This window comes from Ursus maritimus, unplaced genomic scaffold, assembly GCF_017311325.1.
Source record: "Ursus maritimus isolate PB19 unplaced genomic scaffold, ASM1731132v1 scaffold_20, whole genome shotgun sequence".
Lineage (NCBI taxonomy): Eukaryota > Metazoa > Chordata > Mammalia > Carnivora > Ursidae > Ursus > Ursus maritimus.
In genome coordinates, this window is record NW_024424453.1 from 9,406,318 (window position 1) to 9,429,929 (window position 23,612).

Consider the following 23,612-nt stretch of genomic DNA (forward strand, 5'->3'; position numbering starts at 1 on the left):
TCTAGGTCAGCCTTGAGTAAAGTGTTGTTTTGCAATTTTTTTCTTTCAAGCAATTAGTCTTTATGCTACTTCTCAAGCCAGCAACTGCATTATTTTGATGCAACACCCTGAAATTAATTCTGAACTGCTCCCCAAGGCCCAGCATGTGGTTACTAGCAAATGCTCACCCACAGCAGGGAGCGTCCCTAGAGACTTTTATATGAGATTCTCTTATAAGACAACATTTGCTGATAGAAATTCCAGTCATATTTTTTACTAGAAATAATTTTTAATGGCACATTCAAATGAAATCTTGCCATTTGCAACAACATGGATAGAGCTAGAGAGTATAATGCTAAGCAAAATTAGTCAGTTGAAGACAAATACCATATGATTTCACTCATATGGGGAATTTAAGAAACAAAACACATGAGCAAGGGGAAAAAAAGAGAGAGGAAAACTAAGAAATAGACTCCTAACTATAGAGAACAAACTGATGGTTACCAAAGGGAAGTTGGTGGGGAGGAAGTGTGAAATAGGTGATGGGGATTAAGGAGCGCACATGTCATGATAAGCACTGGGTGATGTATGGAAGTGCTGAATCACTAAATTGTACACTTGAAACTAATATTACACTGTATGTTAACTAAATGGAAATTTAATGAAATAAATAGATACATAAATATATAACACATTTGCCCAAGGAGAAAAATTATCTTTCAGTGTTATAAGAACCATTTTAATACTTGACAAGTAAATGAATCGATCAACATTAAAAATTAGACCACTATCCTTTGACAATCACATATTATTCAATTTATCTGCCATAAGCCAGTCTTTGTAATAATGCATGTGTACAAAATCAACAAGTGATAACTTAGACCATTTTAGATAAAAGTTGTACCTTAAAAGTATAAAGTTGTACAAGTAAACATTAAAGTTTAGCATGTAAATTCAGTTGATGCTTTGTTTTTAATAAACTAGAGAAATGTATTTTCTCTAGTTTCCTGAACCTATTGCTGATGAGAAAAATAAATAATTACAAAGAACACAAGTCCAATAAGACGGTATTACTGAACCATGTGGTATGAAAGGAGATAATGCAGGCTCTGATATTGCCCAGGTGGACTTCTGGAGTTACCTTTTTAGATACCTTATATTCGGTAATCAACGTTTCAGAAAAGAAATGGATTACTCTGAGATTGAAATATTTTGAATCTAAAAGTAAGGCAAATCAGTAGACTAGAGTGAACTTTCAGCATTTCTTTTTAAATTCCAAGATGGATCACTGAGAAGACTCAAGCTGCATGCATAACTAAACAAGAAATCAACTCAGATTCTCATTTTCCTATAGTTTGATACTTCGACAAACCATCCTCTCTTTTCCAAAGTCCATTCCCGGGTCAAGTAGAGAGCAAAGAAAGCAATCTCCCCCCTCTTCATGTGGTGAGATAGGCTCTTCTCTAAGAATCCGAGGGCTGTGATGCAAAGCACTGTAGAAGTTTTGGGAGATGGGTGGGTGCATAGGTGCTGACCCAGAAAGTATTGGGTACCATTAGCCCTCCGAGATGAGCTCATTTTCAAGCTTTGCCGGACCTTGGTGTAAACTTCCTATTTAAATTATAGGAAGCTCATTCCCCTCATCTGGTCTGGAATCATTTTTCTTTAAAAATCAATAAATAAATTCCTGACAGACCCGTCCTGCTAAACTAGTCATGATGGTTTCACTTTCTTCTCCAATAGCCTATATGAATCTCTCTGCCCAGTCTGGTTAATTGATATTCACAAGAATTAGCAAGTTCTCCTAAAAAGAGAGCTCTTTCTGATCTTGCTGGTTTCCTAGAGTCAAGTATGCACATGGGTATCTGGTTTATCAGCATTTCTACAAATTCTGTTTTTCCACACATTTAATTTATATGCACATAAATATATATAGATCATTTTTAAGGTTTTATGTCTGGAAGAAGATTGAAAAAATGTTTATAACATTCCAGTTAACTCTGGATAATCAAAGAGTAAATATCTATCACTTAATTTATTCTAAAATATCTTGGGGGGCGCCTGGGTGGCACAGCGGTTAAGCGTCTGCCTTCGGCTCAGGGCATGATCCCAGCGTTCTGGGTTCGAGCCCCACATCAGGCTCCTCCTCTATGAGCCTGCTTCTTCCTCTCCCACTCCCCCTGCTTGTGTTCCCTCTCTCGCTGGCTGTCTCTGTCTCTGTCAAATAAATAAATAAAATCTTTAAAAAAATAAAAAAATAATAAAATATCTTGCATCCTACTACCTGCTCATGTTAAACATTTGCTTACTTTGCTTTTGGGTATTCACTATATAATCAACATAACAACTGCTTTGCTGATATCTTACTTCCCCTTATTTTTATTTTTTAAGCAGAAGAATGTTTTGAAACTCAAATATTTTACTACTATTATCTAGGAAATTCTGGAGGAAGTGGTCCTTGCCTTCCCTCTGGAAGAAACTTGCCTATTCCCATTATGAATTCAAGAAGGAAATGAGCTCTGTTCACATCCCAGTTCCTTCAATATTATCCATTTGCTGCAGAGTCCTTCAAAACCTAAATTCTGTTACCAAATGCCCTGCTCCAGGGGAAATTTTATGAGCTATAATTCTTACCTCAATCCAAGAAAAGCTATCTATTCTGTAGAGGCATTAACAAGATGTCTTTTGGTCCCCACGAGCTGACTTTGTTTGATGTAAATTTCTAGCCCAGACACCCATGATATAAAAAGAAACATACTCAAGAACCAGGTTTTTTATCCATCATTTTAGGTTACTTGTGCCCTCTAATATACACTCCTCATACCAAAGTATTATGAAATGTTTGAATGAAATTATTTATAGTTTCAGGGGTAACAGGTATTCTAATTCCTGCTAAATGGTATCTTACAGTATGAAATTTCATATCCTATGCTAGGACCATACTACTAGAACCCAAATCCTCAATATTATCCCAGAGCATCAGGGGGCAGCTGCAGGAGCAACCGGAAAGGGAATGTTGACCCATGTCACCACTGCAGCTTTGAAGGACACATGTAACTCACAACTCCGGTCATCCGGAACAGCTGATGCTATGGAATTATTAAGCTTACTGCTCACAGAGGCTAAAGTCAGTTGGATGCTCTTATCTATGATGGGGGCTCTTCCACCAACAATTTCATCCCTGTTCCTTGCTGCCCTCAGCAAAATAATGAAACACTTGGGAGCAAATATACAACCCAACAAACCATAGCTGGATGCCAAGATTGCAAATATTTCCACAACTACTTTGAACTTGCCTTTGGTGCTCAAGTACACGGGGACGAAAGAGATCCAGATGATGAAAGGACCAGCATTCCAAACGTGATGCATTTTCCTTCGTAGTAATTGTCCGGCAATTGGCGAGTGACAAAGGTTGTTAGAAAGCACAGCAAGGCCAGGAGGACATCGATCCCAACCATAGAGCATAAAAGCTCTACAGAACCTTCATCACATTCCAAACTAATTTTTATATTTTGAGATTCCATGTTCTTATACAATCATGGGGGCTCCAATACTAAGTAGGCTATGCATATGCCAATCTCAACTAGAACAGAGACCAGCACAATGATTTTTCGATAAAGGGAGTGGATGGACATAAGTTGGGTTTTGGATTTAGAAATTCTGTAGGCTAAAAACAGTGATATAGTCTTTCCAAGAATGCAAGACAGGCAAAGAGAAAAACCTGTTGCCAAAGTGACCTGGCGGGTCATGCGGGACCAGTTGTATGGCTTGCCAATGAAAAGCACGGAAGACAGCAGTATGATGACGAGAAAGCTGAATGAGAAAGCTCAGCTCCCGGTCATCGGCGTTCACAAGCGGAATATGCCTGTATATCACGTACACAATTCTGACTGCCAAGACCACAAGCACCCCAAAGATAGAGAGAATGACAAGCATGAAGCCCAGGGCCTCGTCCTAAGCAAGGAATTCCACCTCTTTCAGCACACCCTCGCTCTTTTGTGCATTTGACCAATAGTCTTTACCACATTGTTCACACTCCCTTTGAGCTAATGAACAAAGAACAGAGGATTGACTGCAAGAAAATCAATTGTCCCCTTCAGCTGCAAATAGCTCGGAGCAGCCAAAGACCTAGTGCAGGATTCATTGAGATTCCTTTTACAAAATACACAACATCTAAAAAAAAAAAGAAAAGAAAAGAAAAGAAAAGAAAAGAAAAAAAAGGAAAGAAAAAGCAGCAATACAATGGTCTTAGACTGCGCAACTAATATTACAGATTGAGAATTATCTTCAGTTTTGGGAAATCAGTCTGCCTCCTTGGTTTCCACCTTTCCCGTATGGGCCTTTTCCAGTAAGATGCCTCTTTCTCTTCCAAGTATCCAGTTGAGAAGGGAGGTATGTATCCTCATAAACCAAAGAACAATCCACAAATTGTTCCCATGCATGAGAAAAGCAAAGCTACTAAGGTGAAACAATCAAGAGGATTGTGATAAGGTTGATTAAAATACAAGTTTTTTAAAAAGATTTTTATTTATTTATTTGAGAGCAAGAGAGAGAGCACCTGAGAGAGAGATCCAAGCAGGGGGTAGGGGTAGAGGGAGAAGCAGACTCCCTGCTGAGCAGGAAGCCTGATGCAGGGACTCCATCCCAGGACCCTGGGATCATTACCTAAGCTGAAGGCAGACACTTAACTGACTAAGCCAACCAGGTGCCCAAAATACAAATGTTTTCAACCTTCCATTCAACATTACTGCCACCTACTGAGAAGAATTTTGTCTTTTCTCCCTCCGCTTTCTCCTCTCTATCCTCCAGATGCAGATTCCAGAGAATAGGCAGAGAAGAACTGAGAGTAAGAAGGGAAACAAAAAGAGCAACCATGTTGACTAAAGTTGAGAAAAAGTTGGGAGCCTTCAGCTGGGCAGAATCTCCAAGGGAGAATATTACAACATACGAAGAAGCTATTTGAGGTGAATTCATAGTAAATTATCAAATAGATCTCTTTAATGTTCTCTGAAAGTTGCAGGTAAAGATCGGAATTCCCTTTCAATCCCTTTGGACTGCTGAATTGGACTTCTCTTGATGTAACTCAGTGCAGAGACTGGGTCACGTGGGACTCAGGGAGGTGTTCAGGTTACCTGTTTTCCATTTGGAGAAAATTTTACATTTTTAAAAATTCTCCTTGAAATAAAATGTAATTGAGGGCCTTTTGGAAAAGGACAAGGACCACATGTATTATCTTTAAAGACAGAGATAAGCAGAGATAAAGTACACCTGATCCAACACGCTTCATTAAGGCTAAGCAAACCAAACCCCAATAAAATCCTGGTCATGAAGAGCGGCAATGGAGCAGGTTGTGGAGAAAAAGTCATAGAGTGGTTGTTACGGAATTCATCTGTAAAATTCATCCCGCAAACCTTAAGTAATTATGGCCTTAAGTCCATTGTCTTTAGGGATAGAATTCTCAATCTTGTAATTCCAAATGAGAGATAATACAGTGGAATATAGAACTGTAATTCACTTATTTTTCCTATTATTCACTATTTTTTACTTAACTAACGTTTAATCTATTTTAGAAATTGAAATGATTTTAAGTACTTTTTATGAATCCATTTATTCACGTTTCACATTTCATTTTAAAAACATTTTTTTCTCTTAAATTCACAGGTGCAAATCCTTTTCCCAACTGTAGCAGCTTTAGAACTGAAACCCAATATTATGGTTTTTTTCACACTGCACAGAATATTCAACAGTTTGATGGATTATAATGATTTTTGTTATAAATTGTTCACACCTATTTATAAAGATGGCTCACAAAGCCCTCTTCACCAGAGCATGCTTAATCTAATCGCATTTCAACATCATTGGAAAATATGACCATCTCTACCTGGTTCCTGTGACACATGTCCATCAGCACATGGGATGCAGTCAAAGCAACATATTAGCTCCCCCTGACGAATCCCCTTCCAGGTCCCAGGATGACATAGATCAGTACACACCGAATGAGGAAGCGAGCAAAGACAAATACAATGCATGTAACAAAGCCTCTCGTCTCTGAAAACAAAAACAAAAACAAAAAACTGAGAGAGTTCACATCTGGATTTCTATGGGTTTTGTGGTATCTTGGGAAACCCAGGATATCTGGACAAGGATAACAGACAAAGAGAATGAATGACACCTGGAGAGCCTACAGAGGAATTTTGCTGAAAGTCAGTCTTGTGGTTGATTCTAGAACTCAGAGCTCATCTTCGAGCTAGGTCTTTCCAGTTTTGGGGCCTCAGACCAGCCTCTATGCCCGTGATACTCTGGGGAAGGGACAATTTGATAAATCTGTTCCTGCTTGTGGGGCGGCCAGTGACCCCAAGAATTGTCTGGAAAGCCTGAAAAAGATTTCTTCTCACAAGGTCACCCAACATAGTCTGAAAGTCAAAGATGTGTCATAAAGGGTCAGTAGAAAAGAAAAATAAAAGATCTTTTCCATGGGAAAAATTTACAGGACAAAAAGGAAATGTGGACAAGGCGTAACACTGGAATATTTTCTCACAAAAAAGTTTTGAGAGCTCAATGGTAAATACAGGTCTCCCTTTACATTCTACATGGATGTGTACTTTGAAACCCAGTACAAATGCAATGTTTCTAAACCAGTTTATATCTTAATGGAAAGGAAGAGCATCCTATTTAAAAAGGAGATAAAATGTAGTTTCCATTAAAGAAATTTTTATTTTGGAAAGTGAATAATCATATTTTTATTTATTTTGGAAATCAGAATTTTCCTATATTGAATTTTATAGGTTAAATCTGAATTAGATAACAATGAAAAATATTAGAAATCTCTGAGATCAGTTATGGCATGTAACATTACTGAAGCGTGTATTGCTGTACACAACAGATAGACTTTTTTTTTTTTTAAGATTTTATTTATTTATTCGACAGAGATAGAGACAGCCAGCGAGAGAGGGAACACAAGCAGGGGGAGTGGGAGAGGAAGAAGCAGGCTCCTAGCGGAGGAGCCCAATGTGGGGCTCAATCCCATAACGCTGGGATCATGCCCTGAGCCGAAGGCAGACGCTTAACCGCTGTGCCACCCAGGCGCCCCCAGATAGACTTTTTATAAGGTGTGTACGTGACCACAGAATGAACTGGATTTCCTCTCTCCTGACCCAGTCTTCTGAAAAGAGCTCTCCATATATCTTTCTTTGAAAATCATCATAAACAATGAGCTGAGGCCTCTTTGTTCCACTTCCCAGTATCCCTCCTCTTCTCAACCCCAGTAATCTAGCTTCCAACCTACTCGTCTCACTAAAATGTTTCCTGCCGTGTCTGCTAGCTTTTCTTCTAGCTACATTCTCTTTTGTATCTGTTCAATATTTGGCACTCTTGATCAACCCTTCCTTGAAATGCAGGCTCGCTTGTCCTCCACTGGGCCTTTTATTTATTTTATTGGTTCTACATCCTCCACCTTTCTCACCACTGTGGGCATTATCTTAGGTTTGGCCTTAATCCTCTGCTTTTATCTCTTGATATAAAGCAGCTCATTCACTCTTCGTCTTTGACCAGCAGCTCTATTTAAGAACTCCCAAATCTTGATCTCTACCAACTTGTCCCACCTGAACTCTAATTCCATCTAAACTTCCAGTTATGTCCCTACTTTGAATTTCCACCATCATCTCAAATTCAACATGTCCAAAGCTATCCCCATTTACTATTCCTTCTCCCAAATTCCCCATTTCTGTCACTGACACCACCATTCTGATCCATAACCTCCAACCTTATCTTGCATTATTTGCCTATATATACCCTCTCCTTCACTCAGGCCCATCTGCTCACGAACCTCCAGACTCAGTTTACCATCACGGGTTAAATCACGTTGTATACTCCCCACTAATTATTTGATGCAGGACACTTCCAAGTCCAGTCTGTAAGCAAATCCACTGGTTTCTAACTGTAAGATATACAGAACCTATTATGTGCCATTTCTATCACATCTATCTTGCCTCAAGCACCAAATTATTTTGGATTATTTTATTGATCTTCTAATTGGTTTCCCTTTTTCTACTCTTGTCCCCCACCCCAGCTCACTCCTTCAGTTTATTTTCAGCATGGCAGACAAATGATCCTTTATAGATTTTATTTATTTATTTATTTATTTATTTATTTATTTATTTATTTCTAGAGAAAGAGATAGCATGAGCAGGGGGAGGAACAGAGGCAGAGGGAGAGAGAGAATCTCAAGCAGACTCCAAGCTGAGCACAGAGCCCAGTGCGGGACTCAGTTTTACCACCTTGAGATCATGCCCTGAGCCAAAATCAAGAGCTGATCGCTTAACTGACTGAGCCACCCAGGCGCCCCAAGAGATGATCCTTTAAACTCTAAATCAGACCATTATTCTTCTCTCTCAAGACCCTTCCGTGGCTCCCCTTTTCACTCAGTGTAATAGCCAAAGTCCTGAAATAATCAATAAGGCCCTATGTGATCTACCCTGTCTCACCTCTCTTCCCTCCTCTCCCACTACTCTCCCTTACCTTCGCTCTGTCTAGCCATACGGACCTCTTTGCTGTTCCTCGGAAATGCCAAGCACGCCCCTGCCTCAGGGCTTAGAAACCGCCATTCCCTCTGCCTGGAACGCTCCGCCCCCAGATGATGCATGGATTCACTTCCCTTTCTGTTCAAATATCACAGCAGTGAGGTCCTCCCTGACCACAGTATGTGAAATCACAACACTCCCCCGTCACTCCCTCTCTCATGCCCTTCCACTTTTTTCCCTCCAGCACTATCACCCTTTAAGATAACATATAATTTATCTATTTGTCTTATTTATTGCCTGTTTCCTCCTACTGAAATGTTAGCTCCATTAGTCAGGGATTTGTTCTGTTTTGTACAGTGACATTTCCCCAGTTCCTAGGAGAGCATCTAGTATCTGTACTATTGTGCTCAATAAATATTGGCTCAGTTAATTGATTAATTACATTGTAAGTGCTATGGAGGCAGTGTTTGGGGGTTGTGTGTGTGTTTTACTTCTTTCTCTTTACTTTGTAGTTTGTGAAATAACAGGTTGGTTCCAAAGAATGCTCCAAAGCTGGTTAATTTTGGAAGGAGGAGAATATCATTATGAACTTATGGATTTAAAAATGTGTTTTCTGGGGCGCCTGGGTGGCACAGCGGTTAAGCGTCTGCCTTCGGCTCAGGGCGTGATCCCAGCGTTATGGGATTGAGCCCCACATCAGTCTCCTCCGCTATGAGCCTGCTTCTTCCTCTCCCACTCCTCCTGCTTGTGTTCCCTCTCTCGCTGGCTGTCTCTATCTCTGTCGAATAAATAAATAAAAAAAATCTTTAAAAAAAAGTGTTTTCTTTTACTATGTTTATTTTCCTTATTGATGCTCAAGTTTTCCAATTTTTGACCAGGAAAAACTTCTGCTTGGCTCCTGCATTCTTTTTTTTTTTTGAAGTATAGTTGACCAACAATGTGAAATTAATTTCAGATGTACAACATAGTGATTCCACAAGTCTGTATGTCATCCTATGCTCACCACAAGTGTAGCCACTGTCTGTCAGCATACAACATTATTACAGACTATTGACTACATTCCCTATGCTGTACCTTCCAACCCCATGACTTATTCATCCATAGCTGCAAACCTGTACCTCCCATTCCTCTCCACCCACTTTGTCCATCCTCCCGCCCCCGTTCCCTCTGGCAACCATCAGTTTGTTCTATTTTTTTGGTTAATTTCTGCTTTTTGTTTTTGTGTTTGTTTTGTTTTTTAGATTCCACATATAAATGAAATCATATGGTATTTGTCTTTCTCTCTCTGACTTATTTCACCTAGCATAATACCCTCTAGGTCCATTTATGTGGTTGTAAATGGTAAGATGTCATTCTTTTTTATGGCTGAGTAATACCCCCATTATATACATATACACACCACTTTTAAATCCTTTCATCCATGGATGGACGCCTGGGTTGCTTCCATATCTTGGTTATCATAAATAATGCTGCAATAAACATAGAGGAGCATACATCTTTATGAATTAGTGTTTTTGTTTTCTTTGGGTAAATACCCAGTAGTGGAATTGGATCATATGGTATTTCTGTCTTTAATTTTTTGAAGAAATTCCATACTGTTTCCCACAGTGGCTGCACCAATTTACATTCTCACCAACAGTGCATGAGGATTCTTTTTTCTCCATATCCTCACCAACATTTCTTATTTCTTATCTTTTTGATTCTAGCCATTCTGACAGGTATGAGGTGATAATCTCACTGTAGTTTTCATTTGCATTTCCCTGATGATGAATGATGTTGCTCATCTTTTCATGTGTCTGCCATCTGTATATCTTCTTTGAAAAAAAAAATGTCTATTTAAGTCTTTTGCCCATTTTTTGTTGGATTATCTGGTTTTTGGTGTTAAGTTGTATAAATTCTTTATATATTTTGGGTATTAATCCCTTATCAAACATGTCATTTGCAATATCTTCTCCCATTCAGTCAGTTGCCTTTTCATTTGATTGATGGGTTCCTTTGTTGTGGGAAAGCTTTTTATTTTGATGTAATCCCAATAGTTTATTTTTGCCTTCATTTCCCTTGTCTAAGGAGACATATCTAGTAAAATGTTGCTAAGATCGATGTCAAAGAAATTACTGCCTGTGTTTTCTTCTAGGAGTTTTATGGCTTCAGGTCTCACATTTAGGTCTTTAATCCATTTTGAATTAATTTTTGTGTGTGGTGTAATCAAGTGGTCCAGGTTCATTCGTTTGAATGTAGCTGTCCAGTTTTCCTCGTAGATTTATTTATTTTTTTTAAAGATTTTATTTATTTATTTGACAGAGATAGAGACAGCCAGCGAGAGAGGGAACACAAGCAGGGGGAGTGGGAGAGGAAGAAGCAGGCTCCCAGCAGAGGAGCCTGATGTGGGGCTCGATCCCATAACGCCGAGATCACGCCCTGAGCCGAAGGCAGGCGCTTAACCGCTGTGCCACCCAGGCGCCCCTCCTCGTAGATTTATTGAAGAGACTGTCTTTTCTCCGTTGTATGTTCTTGCCTCCTTTATCAGAGATTAATTAACCATGTAAGTGTGGGTTTATTTCTGTGCTCCCTGTTCTGTTCCACTGATTCTATGTGTCTATTTCTGTGCCAATACCATACTGTTTTGATTAATACAGCTCTGTAGTATATCTTGAAATCTGGAATTGTAATACCTCCAGCTTTATTCCTCTTTCTCAAGATTGCTTTGGCTATTTAGGGTCTTTGTGGTTCCATACAAATTTTAGTATTATCTGTTTTGTTCTAAGAAAAAGGTTGCTGGTATTTGGCAGGGATGGCACTGAATCTGTAGGTTGCTTTGGGTAGCATGGACATTTTAATGAAATTAATTCTTCCAAATCACGAGCATGGAATATCTTTCCATTTGTTGGTGTTGTCTTCAATTTTTTTCAACGTTTTATAGTTTTCAGAGTACAGGTCTTTCACCTCCTTGGTTAAGTTTATTCCTAGATATTTAATTCTTTTTGGTACAATTGTAAAAGGGACTGTTTTCTTAATTCTCTTTCTGCTGCTTTGTTATTAGTGTATAGAAACTACAACCAATTTCTGTGTACTAATTTTGTATCCTGCAACTTTACCAAATTCTTTATTAGTTCTAATAGTTTTTTTTGGTAGTCCTCAGGGTTTCCTATGATTAGTATCATAGCATCTGCAAATGGTAACAGTTTAACTTCTTAACCAGTTTGGACGTCTTTTATTTCTTTTTATTTTCTGATTATTGTGGCTACAATTTCCAGTGCTATGTTGAATAAAAGTAGTGAGAGTGGACATCCTTGTTTTGTTCCTAATATTAGAGGAAAAGCTCTCAGTTATTCACCATTGAGTATGATGTTTGCTGTGGGTTTTTCATATAAGGTCTTCATTATATTGAGGTATGTTCCCTCTAAACCCACTTTGTTGAGAGTTTTTATCATGATGAATGTTGAATTTTGTCAAATGCTGTTTCTGCATCTATTGAGATGATCATAGTATTTTTATCCTTCATTTTGTTGATGTGGTATATCATGCTGACTGATTTGTGAATATTGAACCAACCTTGCATCCCCAGAATAAATCCCACTTGATTGTGATGAATGATCCTTTTAATGTATTGTCAACTGTGGTTTGCTAATATTTTGTTGAAGATTTTTGCAAGAGATCTCTTAATCTATCCCCATTTTAAAAAAATTTTTTTTCTTTTTTCTGTTTTGCTTGGGTGCTTTCCATTACCCTGTCTTCCAGATGTCTGATCTGTCTTCTGTATCTGCTAATCTACTGTTGATCCCCTCTAGTGTATTTTTCATTTCAGTTATTGTATTCTTCAATTCTGATTGGTGCTTTTTTACATTTTCTCTCTCTGTTGAAGCTCTGAGTTCTTCCACTTTTCTCTCCAGTCCCATGAGCATCTTTATGATCATTACTTTAAACTCTTCATTGAGCATATTGCTTATCTCCATTTCATTTAGTTCTTTTTCTGAGGTTTTCTCTTATTCTTTCATTTGGAGCATATTCCTGTCTTCCCATTTTGCTTGACTTTCTATGTTTCTATAAATTAAGTGGAACAGTGACTTCTCCTACACTTGAAGGAATGGTCTTATGGTTGTCACCTGTGTAGACTGTGCCCAGTGACTTTGGCTGGTGGGCTGGAGCTATGTGGGCTGGGGATCCCAAGGCATTCTGTGCTGGAGCTGCCCTGGTGAAATAGCTGGAGCTGAAATGGACATGGGCTGGGATGGCCCTGGGGCTCTCCATAGAGAGGGCACCCTGGCAGGACAGCTTAAGCGGAAGTGAGTCCTAAGTGGGAGGCTGCTGAGCTCTCTGCACAGAGGGCGCCCTGGCAAGACAGATGAAGCTGAAGTGGGTATAAACCAGGGTGTCCTGGGGTGCTCAGGACAGGGATTGCCCTGGCAGGCCAGATGGAAACGAGGTGGAGTGTGGACTGGGAGGTCCCAGGGTGCTCCATGCAGGGGGTGGCTAGAACTGAGGCCAGTGCAGACCAGGTGTTTCCAGGGTGTTCTGCACAGGGGCCACTACGGCAGGGCAGCTGGAGCTAAGGCAGGCATAGGCAGGAAGTCCCAGAGTGCTCTGTACGAGGGGTGCCCTAGCAAGCCGTCTGGAGCTGAAGTGGCATGGGCTTCAAGTCTTCTGGGGCACTGCTCCTTGGTGCAATAGCTGGAACTGAAGTGGGCACTGACCAGGGATGTTCCGGTGTGTACTGCAACCTCCTTGGTGGAATGGCTAGAGCTGGTGTGGGCTAGCGGCCCAGGAAACGCTGAGGCAGCAGGCCGGTAGGGTAAACCGACCCTGTTACCATATGCACTATCAAGGTGGAGGGGGAACATAAATCCAGCACTCACTAGCCCCTCCAGCCCAGAGAAAGTTCCAGCAGCTCCATCCCTGTTTGGCAAGGTTCTAGGACTAGTCCCTTCATATTCTAGTTGCTTTTTTAAATCTCAGCCTTTCTTTCTGTGCCCCAAGACAGACAAATCTGCTCAAGGTCATCTCAGAGTACTATCTCTCCCCACTGAGGTTCCCAGTGTCGGAGGTGGGGGTTCCCTTTGTTACCACGTCTCCATCTCTCTTGTCATTCTCGGAGTAGTCTCTCGATCTTTTTTTGTGCACAAGCTGTTCAGTCAGCCTTCAGTTCTTCTTCAGGAGGAAATGCTCTATAAACAGGTGTAGATTTGGTGTGTCCATGAAGGAGGTGAGTTCAGGGTCTTCCTATGTCGCCATCTTGGACCGGAATTCAGGGTAGTGGTTTTTTGCAGTGCTTAACAAGCGGAGGACTCATAGTAGATGCTTAGTAAATTTGTATCGAATTCACTCAAACCGATTTCATTACACAAATATTTCCCCAATTTTAATAAGGAAGATAAGAAAAATAAAATTATTATGCTCTAATGAAACTTATTAAAATAGAAATCTACTACGATATTTTACTCTTCTTCCATCAATTTTTAGTAGAACGAGCAGTCTATGAGCCTTGTCTATATAAGCAGTAACATCTCTTTTTCATGCAAACATTATATTGAGTACCTACTATATGCCCAGCAGTAGGAATACAAAGTGAAAATCTCAGCCCCCATTCAGAGAGAGAGTTGTAGATCATAGAGGATAGTTTATACTCTAGGCCTAGGACAGCTCTGTCTTCTGCAATGATATAAGTGTTATATATCCAATATGGTGCTCCTAGCCACCGGTGGCTCTTGAACACTTGAAATGTGGCCAATATGACTAAGGAATTGACTTTTTAATTTTATTTAATTTTAATTATTTTAAATTTTAAAAGCTACATGTGAATAGGGGCTACCGATTTGGACAGAACAGCTCTAGGTCAAAGAAATAAAATGCAGAAGAGAGCTGTGGCCCCACAGTGGCAAACACTGTAACTTTTATTTTTATATCCTGTCATAGTGTATCTGATTGCTGCCTAAGGATGGGCCAGGAAAGGGAGAAACTGGTGTGTCTGTGTGCATGCTTTCGTGAGTATGCATGAGTTTATATATGTTTACTGATGCCCATGGAAAGGAGAGAGTGAAAAAAAAAAGAGAGAGAGAGAGATGAAAAGAGATATAAAAAAAGCTCTTCTAGGCATCTGGCACAGTATAGGAGCTCAGCAATCTTAATTTCCTTGTCACTTATTCTCAGATCTTTTCCCAGCAGAATTTGGAACACTGTTTGGGGATCTCAGATCTCAGGTCTGAGATCTTCTCTTCTCAGGAAGAGAGAAGATAGAGGAATAAGAATCAAGATGAAAACAGACCCCACACCCCCGAAAAAAGTCTGCAGCAGCAAAGAAAAACCCCTGGTTGCACCAATGCCCACATTCAGTGTCCTGGCTCCTGCTGGTCCCTTCATTCTGAAATCCACATGGAAGATTAAATTGCCAGTGCTTTTCCACCCCCCCTATCGTTTTACTGTGACCGGCAGTAACCACTGAACTAGAATATCCAAGGCCCTCAAGTCCTACTCTCCTAGAACTAATATTTCATTAAGGGTAAAAAGTTCAGCTGTCTGGGAAGGAATGGGGTTCCTTCGTGACTTCTGGTAAGTGATGAAGTTTCCCCTCAACTTTCTCCAGTCCTTCTCCAGGTGCTGTCTTTATGTCATACCCGGGGACCCAGTCTCTAGCTCACCAGCCACTTCTCAGTCCTGCATATCAAAGCCCTCTTGTTGTTACAGAAGGAGGAGGAATACAAACTGTAATAATAAGTAAAATAAGTAACAATAATTCTCTCCCAGTAAATAATAATAATAAGGAAAATAATAGTTTTTTATGTAGGGATGTATTTTACATCCAAAGAGGATGCATTTAATCCTCAAACCTTATTTCTACTACCTCTCAGAACAATTTTGAAAACAATATTTTGGGAAGAATTTGAAGCTTATGAAACTCATCTTTCTGTCCTATAAAAGATTTCCTGAAGCGACATCAAAGCTTGTTGACATATTTGTGCACCCACACATATACTATACTGGTAGCTAGTGTTCCCCACTCTAAATTGTATTATGAATTTGTAAATTCTCTCTATCATTCTTTGGCCCTGAGAACAAATAAGAAAAAGGGTAGGAAGAAATAAAGTCCCTCTAGAACTACCATCAGAAGGGGAAAGAAAGACCTCTGGGTTGCCCCAGGATAATGGTAGCTGCTAAACTGGGAATCTCTCCACACACCCTCTCAAAAAGACCACACAAATTAAAAAAACAAAAAAAAAAGTAAGTAAAACCACACATGACCCATGACATTAGCATCATAAAGAAAATACTATGAACTTCAAAGTACTTGTATGTAGAGAAATAGCCATTAAATTCCAGCAAGGCCATCTCTAGAGTTCCTCCCTCATCCCTGGGTAGGTGGAAAATGGACGGAAACCTGGAAAACTGTGCAGGAAAGAGTAAGGGGGAACCGAGAACCAGAGGCTGATGAAGAGCAGACAAATCATTCCTATTGTTCCAGCCTATGTTAAAACAGGTCCCGAACCGTGGAGCGAGACAGCATCAGCTCTAGGGAAAGTTCTTCACTGGGACTAGAAGGTATATGGAGAGGGAGAAGTGCCTTTCTGAGATGTGGAAGAAAGGGAAAGAAAATGGGAAAATTAGGAATCCTGAAGAAACAAGAGTGAACCATTAAACCAAAAGACACATTAAGCTTTCCTTTACCACAAAAAGTCATGTCTTAAATGAACTACTACTCTTCACTCTACTAAAAGAAGGCAGTCTTGAAATAGGGATTTGTAAACTCTCATCCTTATCTATGAATAAAAGCAGGTGTAAGTGCCTTGATGTATGTTTACTATAAGAAGAAAACAGAAAATGAAAATCAAAACATTGCTGCAGATCCCATCAACATACACACACACACACACACACACACACACACACACACCCATTACCCAGAAGAATAATGTAACATAGCATCTTTTTTTTTTATTTTAATGATTTTTTATTATATTATGTTAGTCACCATACAGTACATCCCCAGTTTCCGATGTAAGGCTCGATGATTCATTAGTTGTGTATAACACCCAGTGCATCATGCAATACGTGCCCTTCTTACAACCCATCACCAGCCCTATCCCCATTCCCCACCCCTCCCCCTGAAGTCTCAGATTTGTTTCTATAGATCATAACTTCATGTTTCATTCCCACCCTTCTGATTACCCCCTCTTTCTTCCCCTACCGTCCTATCCTATGTCTGTCCACAGATGAGAGAAATCATATGATAGTTGTCTTTCTCTGCTTGACTTATTTCACTTAGCATTATCTCCTCCAGTGCCGCTCCATGTTGCAGCAAATGTTGAGAAACTCGTTCTTTCGATAGCTGAGTAATATTCCATTGATATATGGACCACAACTTCTTAAATCCAGTCATCTGTTGAAGGGCATCTCGGCTCCTTCACGATTTCAGCTATTAATGGACATTGCTGCTATGAACATTGGGGTGCATATGGCCCTTCTTACCACTACGCTCTGTATCTTTGGGGTAAATACCCAGTAGTGCAATGGCTGGATCATAGGGTAGCCTCTAATCTTTTAGAAAGGGACCTCACACTGTTTTCCAGAGTGGCTGTACCAACTTATCATTTCCCACCTCAACAGTGTAGGAGGGATCCCCTTTCTCCACATCCTCTTCCAACAATTGTTGCTTGCCTTGTCTTTATTTTTGCCATTCTACTGCAGGCGTCAAGGTGGTATCTCAGTGTGGTTTTTGATTTGAATTTCCTTTTGATGGCTAATGATTTTGCGTATTTTTTCATGTGTCTGTTAGCCATTTGTATGTCTTCATTGGAAAAGTGTCTGTTCATTATCTTCTGCCCATTTTTTGATTTTGTTTATTTGTTTCTCGTGTATTGAGTTTGAGAAGTTCTTTGTAGATCTTGATACCAGTCCTTTATTCTGTAGTGTCATTTGCAAATATATTCTCCCATTCGATTGGGCTGCCTCTTAGTTTTTTCTGGTAAGCCGTCTTCTCAGCTGTGCAGAAACTTTGAATCTTGATGAAGTCCCATAAATTCATTTTATCTTTTGTTTCTCTTGCCTTTGGGGATGTGTCATGAAAAAGGTTGCTTTGGAACCGATGTCGAGTTAGAGGTTGTTGTATGTTCTCTCTCTAGGAATTTTGATGGAATCCTGTCTCACATCGAGGTCTTTCATCCATTTGGAGTTTATTTTTGTGTATGGTGTGAGATAGTGTGGTCAAGTTTCATTCTCTTGCATGTAGCTGTCCACCATTTCCCAGCACCATTTATTGAAGAGACTGTCTTTTTCCCAACCGGATGTTTTCCTGCTTTATCAAATATTAGTTGCCCAAAGAGCCGAGGGTCCATTTCTGGAGGCTCTCTATTCTGTTCCATGTGGTCTAGTGTCTGTTTTTGTGCTAAAGTACCATGCTGTCTTTGTGATCACAACTTTTAGTACAGCTCGAGAACCGGCATTGTGATGCCCCCAGCTTTGTTTTTCCTTTTCAACAGTTCGCCTTGAGATTCGGGGCCTTTTCTGTTTTCACATACAAATTTAAGGACTATTTGTTCCAGTTCTTTGAAAAATGTCACTCGGTATTTTGATCGGGATAGCATTGAAAGTGTAGGTTCTCTGGGCAACATGGACATTTAACTATGTTAATTCTTCCGATCCATGAGCATGGAATATCTTTCCATCTTTTATGTCTTCCTCAATGTCTTTTCAAGGTGATTTATAGTTTCTAGAATATAGGGTCCTTTAGTCTCTGGTTAAGTTAATTCAAGGTAACGCGTATGGTTTTTAGTGCTTTATTGTAAATGGGATGGATTCTCCAATTTCTCTTTCTTAGGTCTACAAGTTATGTCGATGTACAGAAATGCTAACTGATTTCTGAGCATTGATTTTATATCCCGCCACGTTACTGAATTGCTCTATAACTTCTAATAGTTTGGGAGTGGCTTCTTTTGGGTTTTCCATATAGCGTATCATGTCAGCTGCAAGAGAGACATTTTGACTTCTTCTTTGCCGATTTGAATACAACCTTTGATCCCTTTTTGTCGTCTATTGCTGTTGCAAGGACTTCTAGTACTATGTTGATAATAGTGGCGGTGGGCATCCTTGTCGTGAAGTTCCTGGATCTTAAGGAAAGGCTTCCCAGCTTTTCCCCATTGAAATAATATTTATTAGGCTTTTCATAGGATGAGCTTTTATGAGATTGGAGAAATGTACCTTCATTCCTACACTCTGAAGGGTTTTAATCAGGAAAGGATGCTGTATTTTGTCAAATGCTTTTTTCGCATCGATTGAGAGGATCATATGGTTCCTGAGTCTTTTCCTTGTTGATATGATGTATCACGCTGATTGATTTGCGAATATTAAACCATGCTTGTATCCTAGGTATGAATCCCACTTGATCGTGATGGATAATCCTTTTAATGTACTGTTGATTCTATTAGCAAGTATCTTGTTGAGGATTTTGGCATCCATATTCATTAGGAAACTCCGTCTGTAATTCTCCTTTTGAGGGGGTCTCTTGCCTGGTTTGGGGACTACAGGCCATTGGCCTCATAGAATGAGTTTGGTAGCTTTCCTAATGTTTCTATTTTTTTGAAATAGCTTTAGGAGAATAGGTATTATTTCTTCTTTGAATGTTTGGTAGAATTCCCCAGGAAAACCATCCGTCTGGAGTTTTGTTATTTGGAAAGGTTGTTTATCACTGACTCAATTTCTTCATAATTAATTGGCCTGTTTAAGGAAATCAATTTCTTCCTGTTTCAATCTTGGTAGTTTATAGGTTTCCAGGAAGGATCTCCATCTCTTCCAGATTGCTTAGTTTATTGGCATATAGCTGTTGATAAAAATTTTTAATAATCCTTCCACTTCAATGGTGCTCGTGACCTCTCCTTTTTCATTCATAATTTTATTAATCTGAGTCCTTTCTCTTTCTTTTTTTGATAAGCTCGCCAGTGGTCTGTCAATTTTGTATTGATCTCTCTCGCAAAAGAACCAGCTTCTAGTCCTGTTGATCTGCTCTACTGTACTTCTGGTTTCTGCTTGATTGATTTTCAGCTCTAATTTTGGTCAACTGCTTCCTCGCTGCAGCGTGATTGTCCCTCTGTTGCTGTTCCAGCTTCTTGAGGTGAGAATATAAAAACTGCATTTTAGATTTTTCTATTCTTTTGAGTGAGGCTTCGGATGGCTATGTATTTCCCCTTAGGACTGCCTTTGCAGTATCCCATAGGGTTTGGACTGTTGTATTTTCATTCTCATTGGTCTCCATAAATTGTTTAATTTTGATTTTTGATTTCCTGGTTTATCGAGTCATTCCTGAGCAGGATGGTTCTTAGTCTCCAAGTGTTTGAGTTTCTTTTCCAAATTTTTTCCTCTTGTGGTTGAGTTCCACTCTCAGAGCTGCCAGGGTCTGAGAATATGCAGGGGATACTTCACCTTTGGTATCGGTTGAGACCTATGTTTTGTGTCCCAGAACATGGTCTATGCTCTTGAGAATGTTCCATGGGCATTAGAATAGAATGAGTATTCTTTGGTTCTGGGGTGTAGTGTTCTTATATATATTCTATGAGGTCCAACTCGTCGAGAAGTATGGCATTCAAAGCCTTTGATTCTTTTGCTTAGTTTCTTGCCAGGGTGTTCTGTCTATTTCATAGTGGGAGTGTTGAGGTCCCCTACTATTAATGTATTTTTATTTATATGTCTCTTTATTCTGGTTAAGAGTTGCCTTGTGTGATATCTTCTCAAGCTGCTCCCTGTTACTAAAGTATATATATTTTTATAATTGTCATATCCACTTGTTGAATACTTCCTTTTAAGAATAATATAGTGCTCCTTCGCGCCTCTCTAACTGTAGTCTGTAGTTTAAAAATCCAATTTATCTGATAAGGCGAGAATTGCTACCCCAGCTTTCTTTTGAGGTCCATTTTATGCGGAAAGATGGTACTCCATCCCTTACTCTCAGTCTGAATGCATCTTTGGGTTCGAATGAGTCTCTTGTAGACAGCAAATGGATGGGTCATTTCTTTTTATCCAATCTGCAACCCTGTACGTTATGGGATGAAGTCTAAACCATTTACATATGATCGATTACTGAGAGATATGATTTTAATAATGCCATGTTGCCAGTAAAGTCTTTTGTTTGTATTGGCTGTGACTTTCTGTTCTGTATCACTCTTTGGGGCCTTTTTACTTTTATAGAACTCCCCATAATATCTCCTGTAGGGCTGGTTTCGTGGTTACAAAATTGGTTAGTGACTGGCGATTCTGAAATGTCTTTATTTCTCCATCAATTCTTGAATGACAGCCTTGCTGGATAAAGGATCCTTGGCTGCATGTTTTTCTCTGAAAGAGCTTTTAAATATGCTCCCCAACCCTTTCTCTCATTCCAGGTCTGTGTAGACAGGTCTACTTACTTCTGATGTGCCTCTTGCCTTGGTCACGTGAGAAATTTCTTTGCCCTGGCCGCCAATACTGATCATCCTTGCATCTAATATTTGCGTAATTGCACTATGACGTGACGCTGGCGTAGGTTTGTCAAGGGCTGAGCTTGGGAGGGTCCTCTGCCTCCTGGACACGCAATGTTTGTTTCCTCGCTAGATTAAAAGCTTCCGCTACAATTTGTTCAAATATCTCTCTTCTAGATCCTCTGTTTTTCTCCACTCGGGATGCCAGATCTACATTGGATCTGCTTATTGAGTCATAAATCTCCGTAACCACATTCATGGCGGGATTTTTACAGACCATTTCTATTTTCATATTTTTCCTCTATTAACCCATCCTCCAATTCACTAACCTTGTTCCTCTTGCTTCTGCGATTTCCTGAAGCTGTCAGAGCTCTAGTTTTGCCTGCATTTGGCATGCCATAGAATTTATTTCTGTCAGATTCTGTCTCATTTCTATGTCCTTAGGATCTATATTCTCAGTAACCTTTTCGTTAATGGTTTTTTCAATTTACTCATCATTTTTGACCATCGTACTCTGAATCCATCTTCGATTTGTTACATCCATAACGATTGCTTCTGTGGCGTAGCACGATCACCTTCTTTCTTTATGCTGGGAGCTCCTTCTGTCTTCTGATAGGAGAGTAAGCGGTGTCCAGTGAGCCCAATTATGATTGGTCCGGCCGTGTCCTGTTTTATAGGACTTAGGGATGTGGGCTTTTCTTTAAAGATTTTATTTATTATATTTATGTGGCAGCCAACCAGCGAGAGAGGGAACAGAAGCAGGGAAAGTGGGAGAGGAAGAAGCAGACCCCAGCCGGAGGAGCCCGATGAGGCCTCCTTTCCTCGGAACGCCGGGATCACGCCTCCTGGCCGGAGACAGGCGCTCAGATGCGCCACCCAGGCGCCCGGTTGTGGCTTCTTGATTTTTCAGCCTGCCTTCTGGGGGAGGGGCCTGCCGCGCCGAGCACCAGGCAACCCCTGTTTGGGTAGAGTCTCTGTGTCCCCTGCGAGGGGATGGGGATGGGCACTCCGAGCCGGTATTTCCAGGCTTTTGTTCTCTGGCGGCTTTCCCTGGCGGTTTGCTGTGCCCCTTCTTGAGAGTCAGGAGCAGCAGAGGCCGACCCTTCAGCCTCTGTCACGAAACAGAAGGACAAGGCCCGTTCTCTACTAATAAGTCTGGCCACTTTAACTCTGTTACTGTTGGTGCTGCCCAACCCTCAGCTGCCCTGGGAAGTGCGCCCTCACACCTCGCGTCCCAGCCCTCACTTCCAGGGCGGGCGTGGTTTCCTGTCCTTGTGTTTAACGCCGCCAAGCCGCTCAGCCGCCCCGCGCGCGCTCCGGAAGCTCCCGGTCTCAGTCTGGATCCAGTGAGCGCACCGGGATTCCGGGGTTCCGCGAGATGCCTGGTGGCACGCGCACCCGGCTCATGGTCTCAGTCTGCTGTTTTCGGGTGCCGACCACGAGCCCGCCCGCTCCCCCATGCAAGTGGCTACCGCTTCCCGGCGCCCGAACGCGGCGGCTCCCTCCCCCTTCCGTTTATCTTCCGATATCTCGCGCGGTTTCACGGCTCCCCGCTTCGTACCTCAATACTCAGCGCTGGAGATGTTCATTTGTAGAGATCTAGATGCGTCTTCCTGCGTCTCAGGCTGGTTCCATGGTTGTTTAGGCTGGTCTGGTACCTATCCAGCTCGACTCGGGACCGGCTGAAAACGGTGTCTCCTACTCCTCCGCCATCTTAACTCCTGTAACATAGCATCTTAAATAAATATTCCAGTACAACAATTAAATACTCTCAGAAAAACACTTAGAGATGTGTAAAAATAAGCTGAGGGCTTCGGGCGGGGGGCGGGGGGGATTGGGATAGGCTGGTGATGGGTATTAAGGAGGGCACATATTGCATGGTGCACTGCGTGTTATACGCAAGTAATGAATCATGGAACATTACATCAAAAACTAAGGATATACTGTATGGTGACTAACATAACATAATAAAAAATCATTATAAAAAATAAGCTGAGTCAGGTATTTAAAAATTAAAAACATAAATATACAACTAGAAGAAATGGAAAAAATTCATTTTACTCAGGAAAGAAACTAAAAACAAAATAAAGCCATCTCAGAAATTAAGATAAAAGTTACAAGGCATTCAAAAACAAATATATTTGAATGAAAATGTAATAAGGGGTATCAAATAAAGTCAGGAAAACAATGAAAAGCATAAGGATAAAATAAAGAAAAGGACAAAAATGATCAGAGAGAAAGTGGATAAAACAGAAGACAGATAAAGGAAGTCAAACCCTTTGACTGGAGTACTTGAAGAAGAAAAACAAAATGATAAAACTAATATTTAAAACTATAGTCCAAGAAAATGCTCCAGAAGAAAACAGCTGAATCTGTATATAGAAAAGATATGTACTATATTGAAACAATTGACTTGGAATAGTCAACTCTAGATGTCTGATATTCTAAGTGCCTGGAATACATTCTCTGTGTATATAAACAAATTCTGTGTGTATGTAAGTAAGATGTCAAAGTAACTAACCTTTGATGATTCAGTGTTCCAAAATGTTGTCACATTCTTTTTCATCACAAGTTCAAACTTAGAGTTTGTGAATATATGTTCTCCAACCTTCACAAAGGCAATCTCTCCATTATCGCCTAATTGCCAATTTAGAATATCATAGTACCCAGTCACATCTCCATT

The 23,612-nt window shown here is 40.3% G+C and overlaps 1 pseudogene; it reads right to left on the bottom strand.

Annotated features, from left to right (window-relative positions):
* Positions 1–2,340: 2,340 nt before the first annotated feature.
* The window catches only part of LOC121104206, a 37,232-nt pseudogene continuing 15,960 nt past the window's right edge, over positions 2,341–23,612 (bottom strand).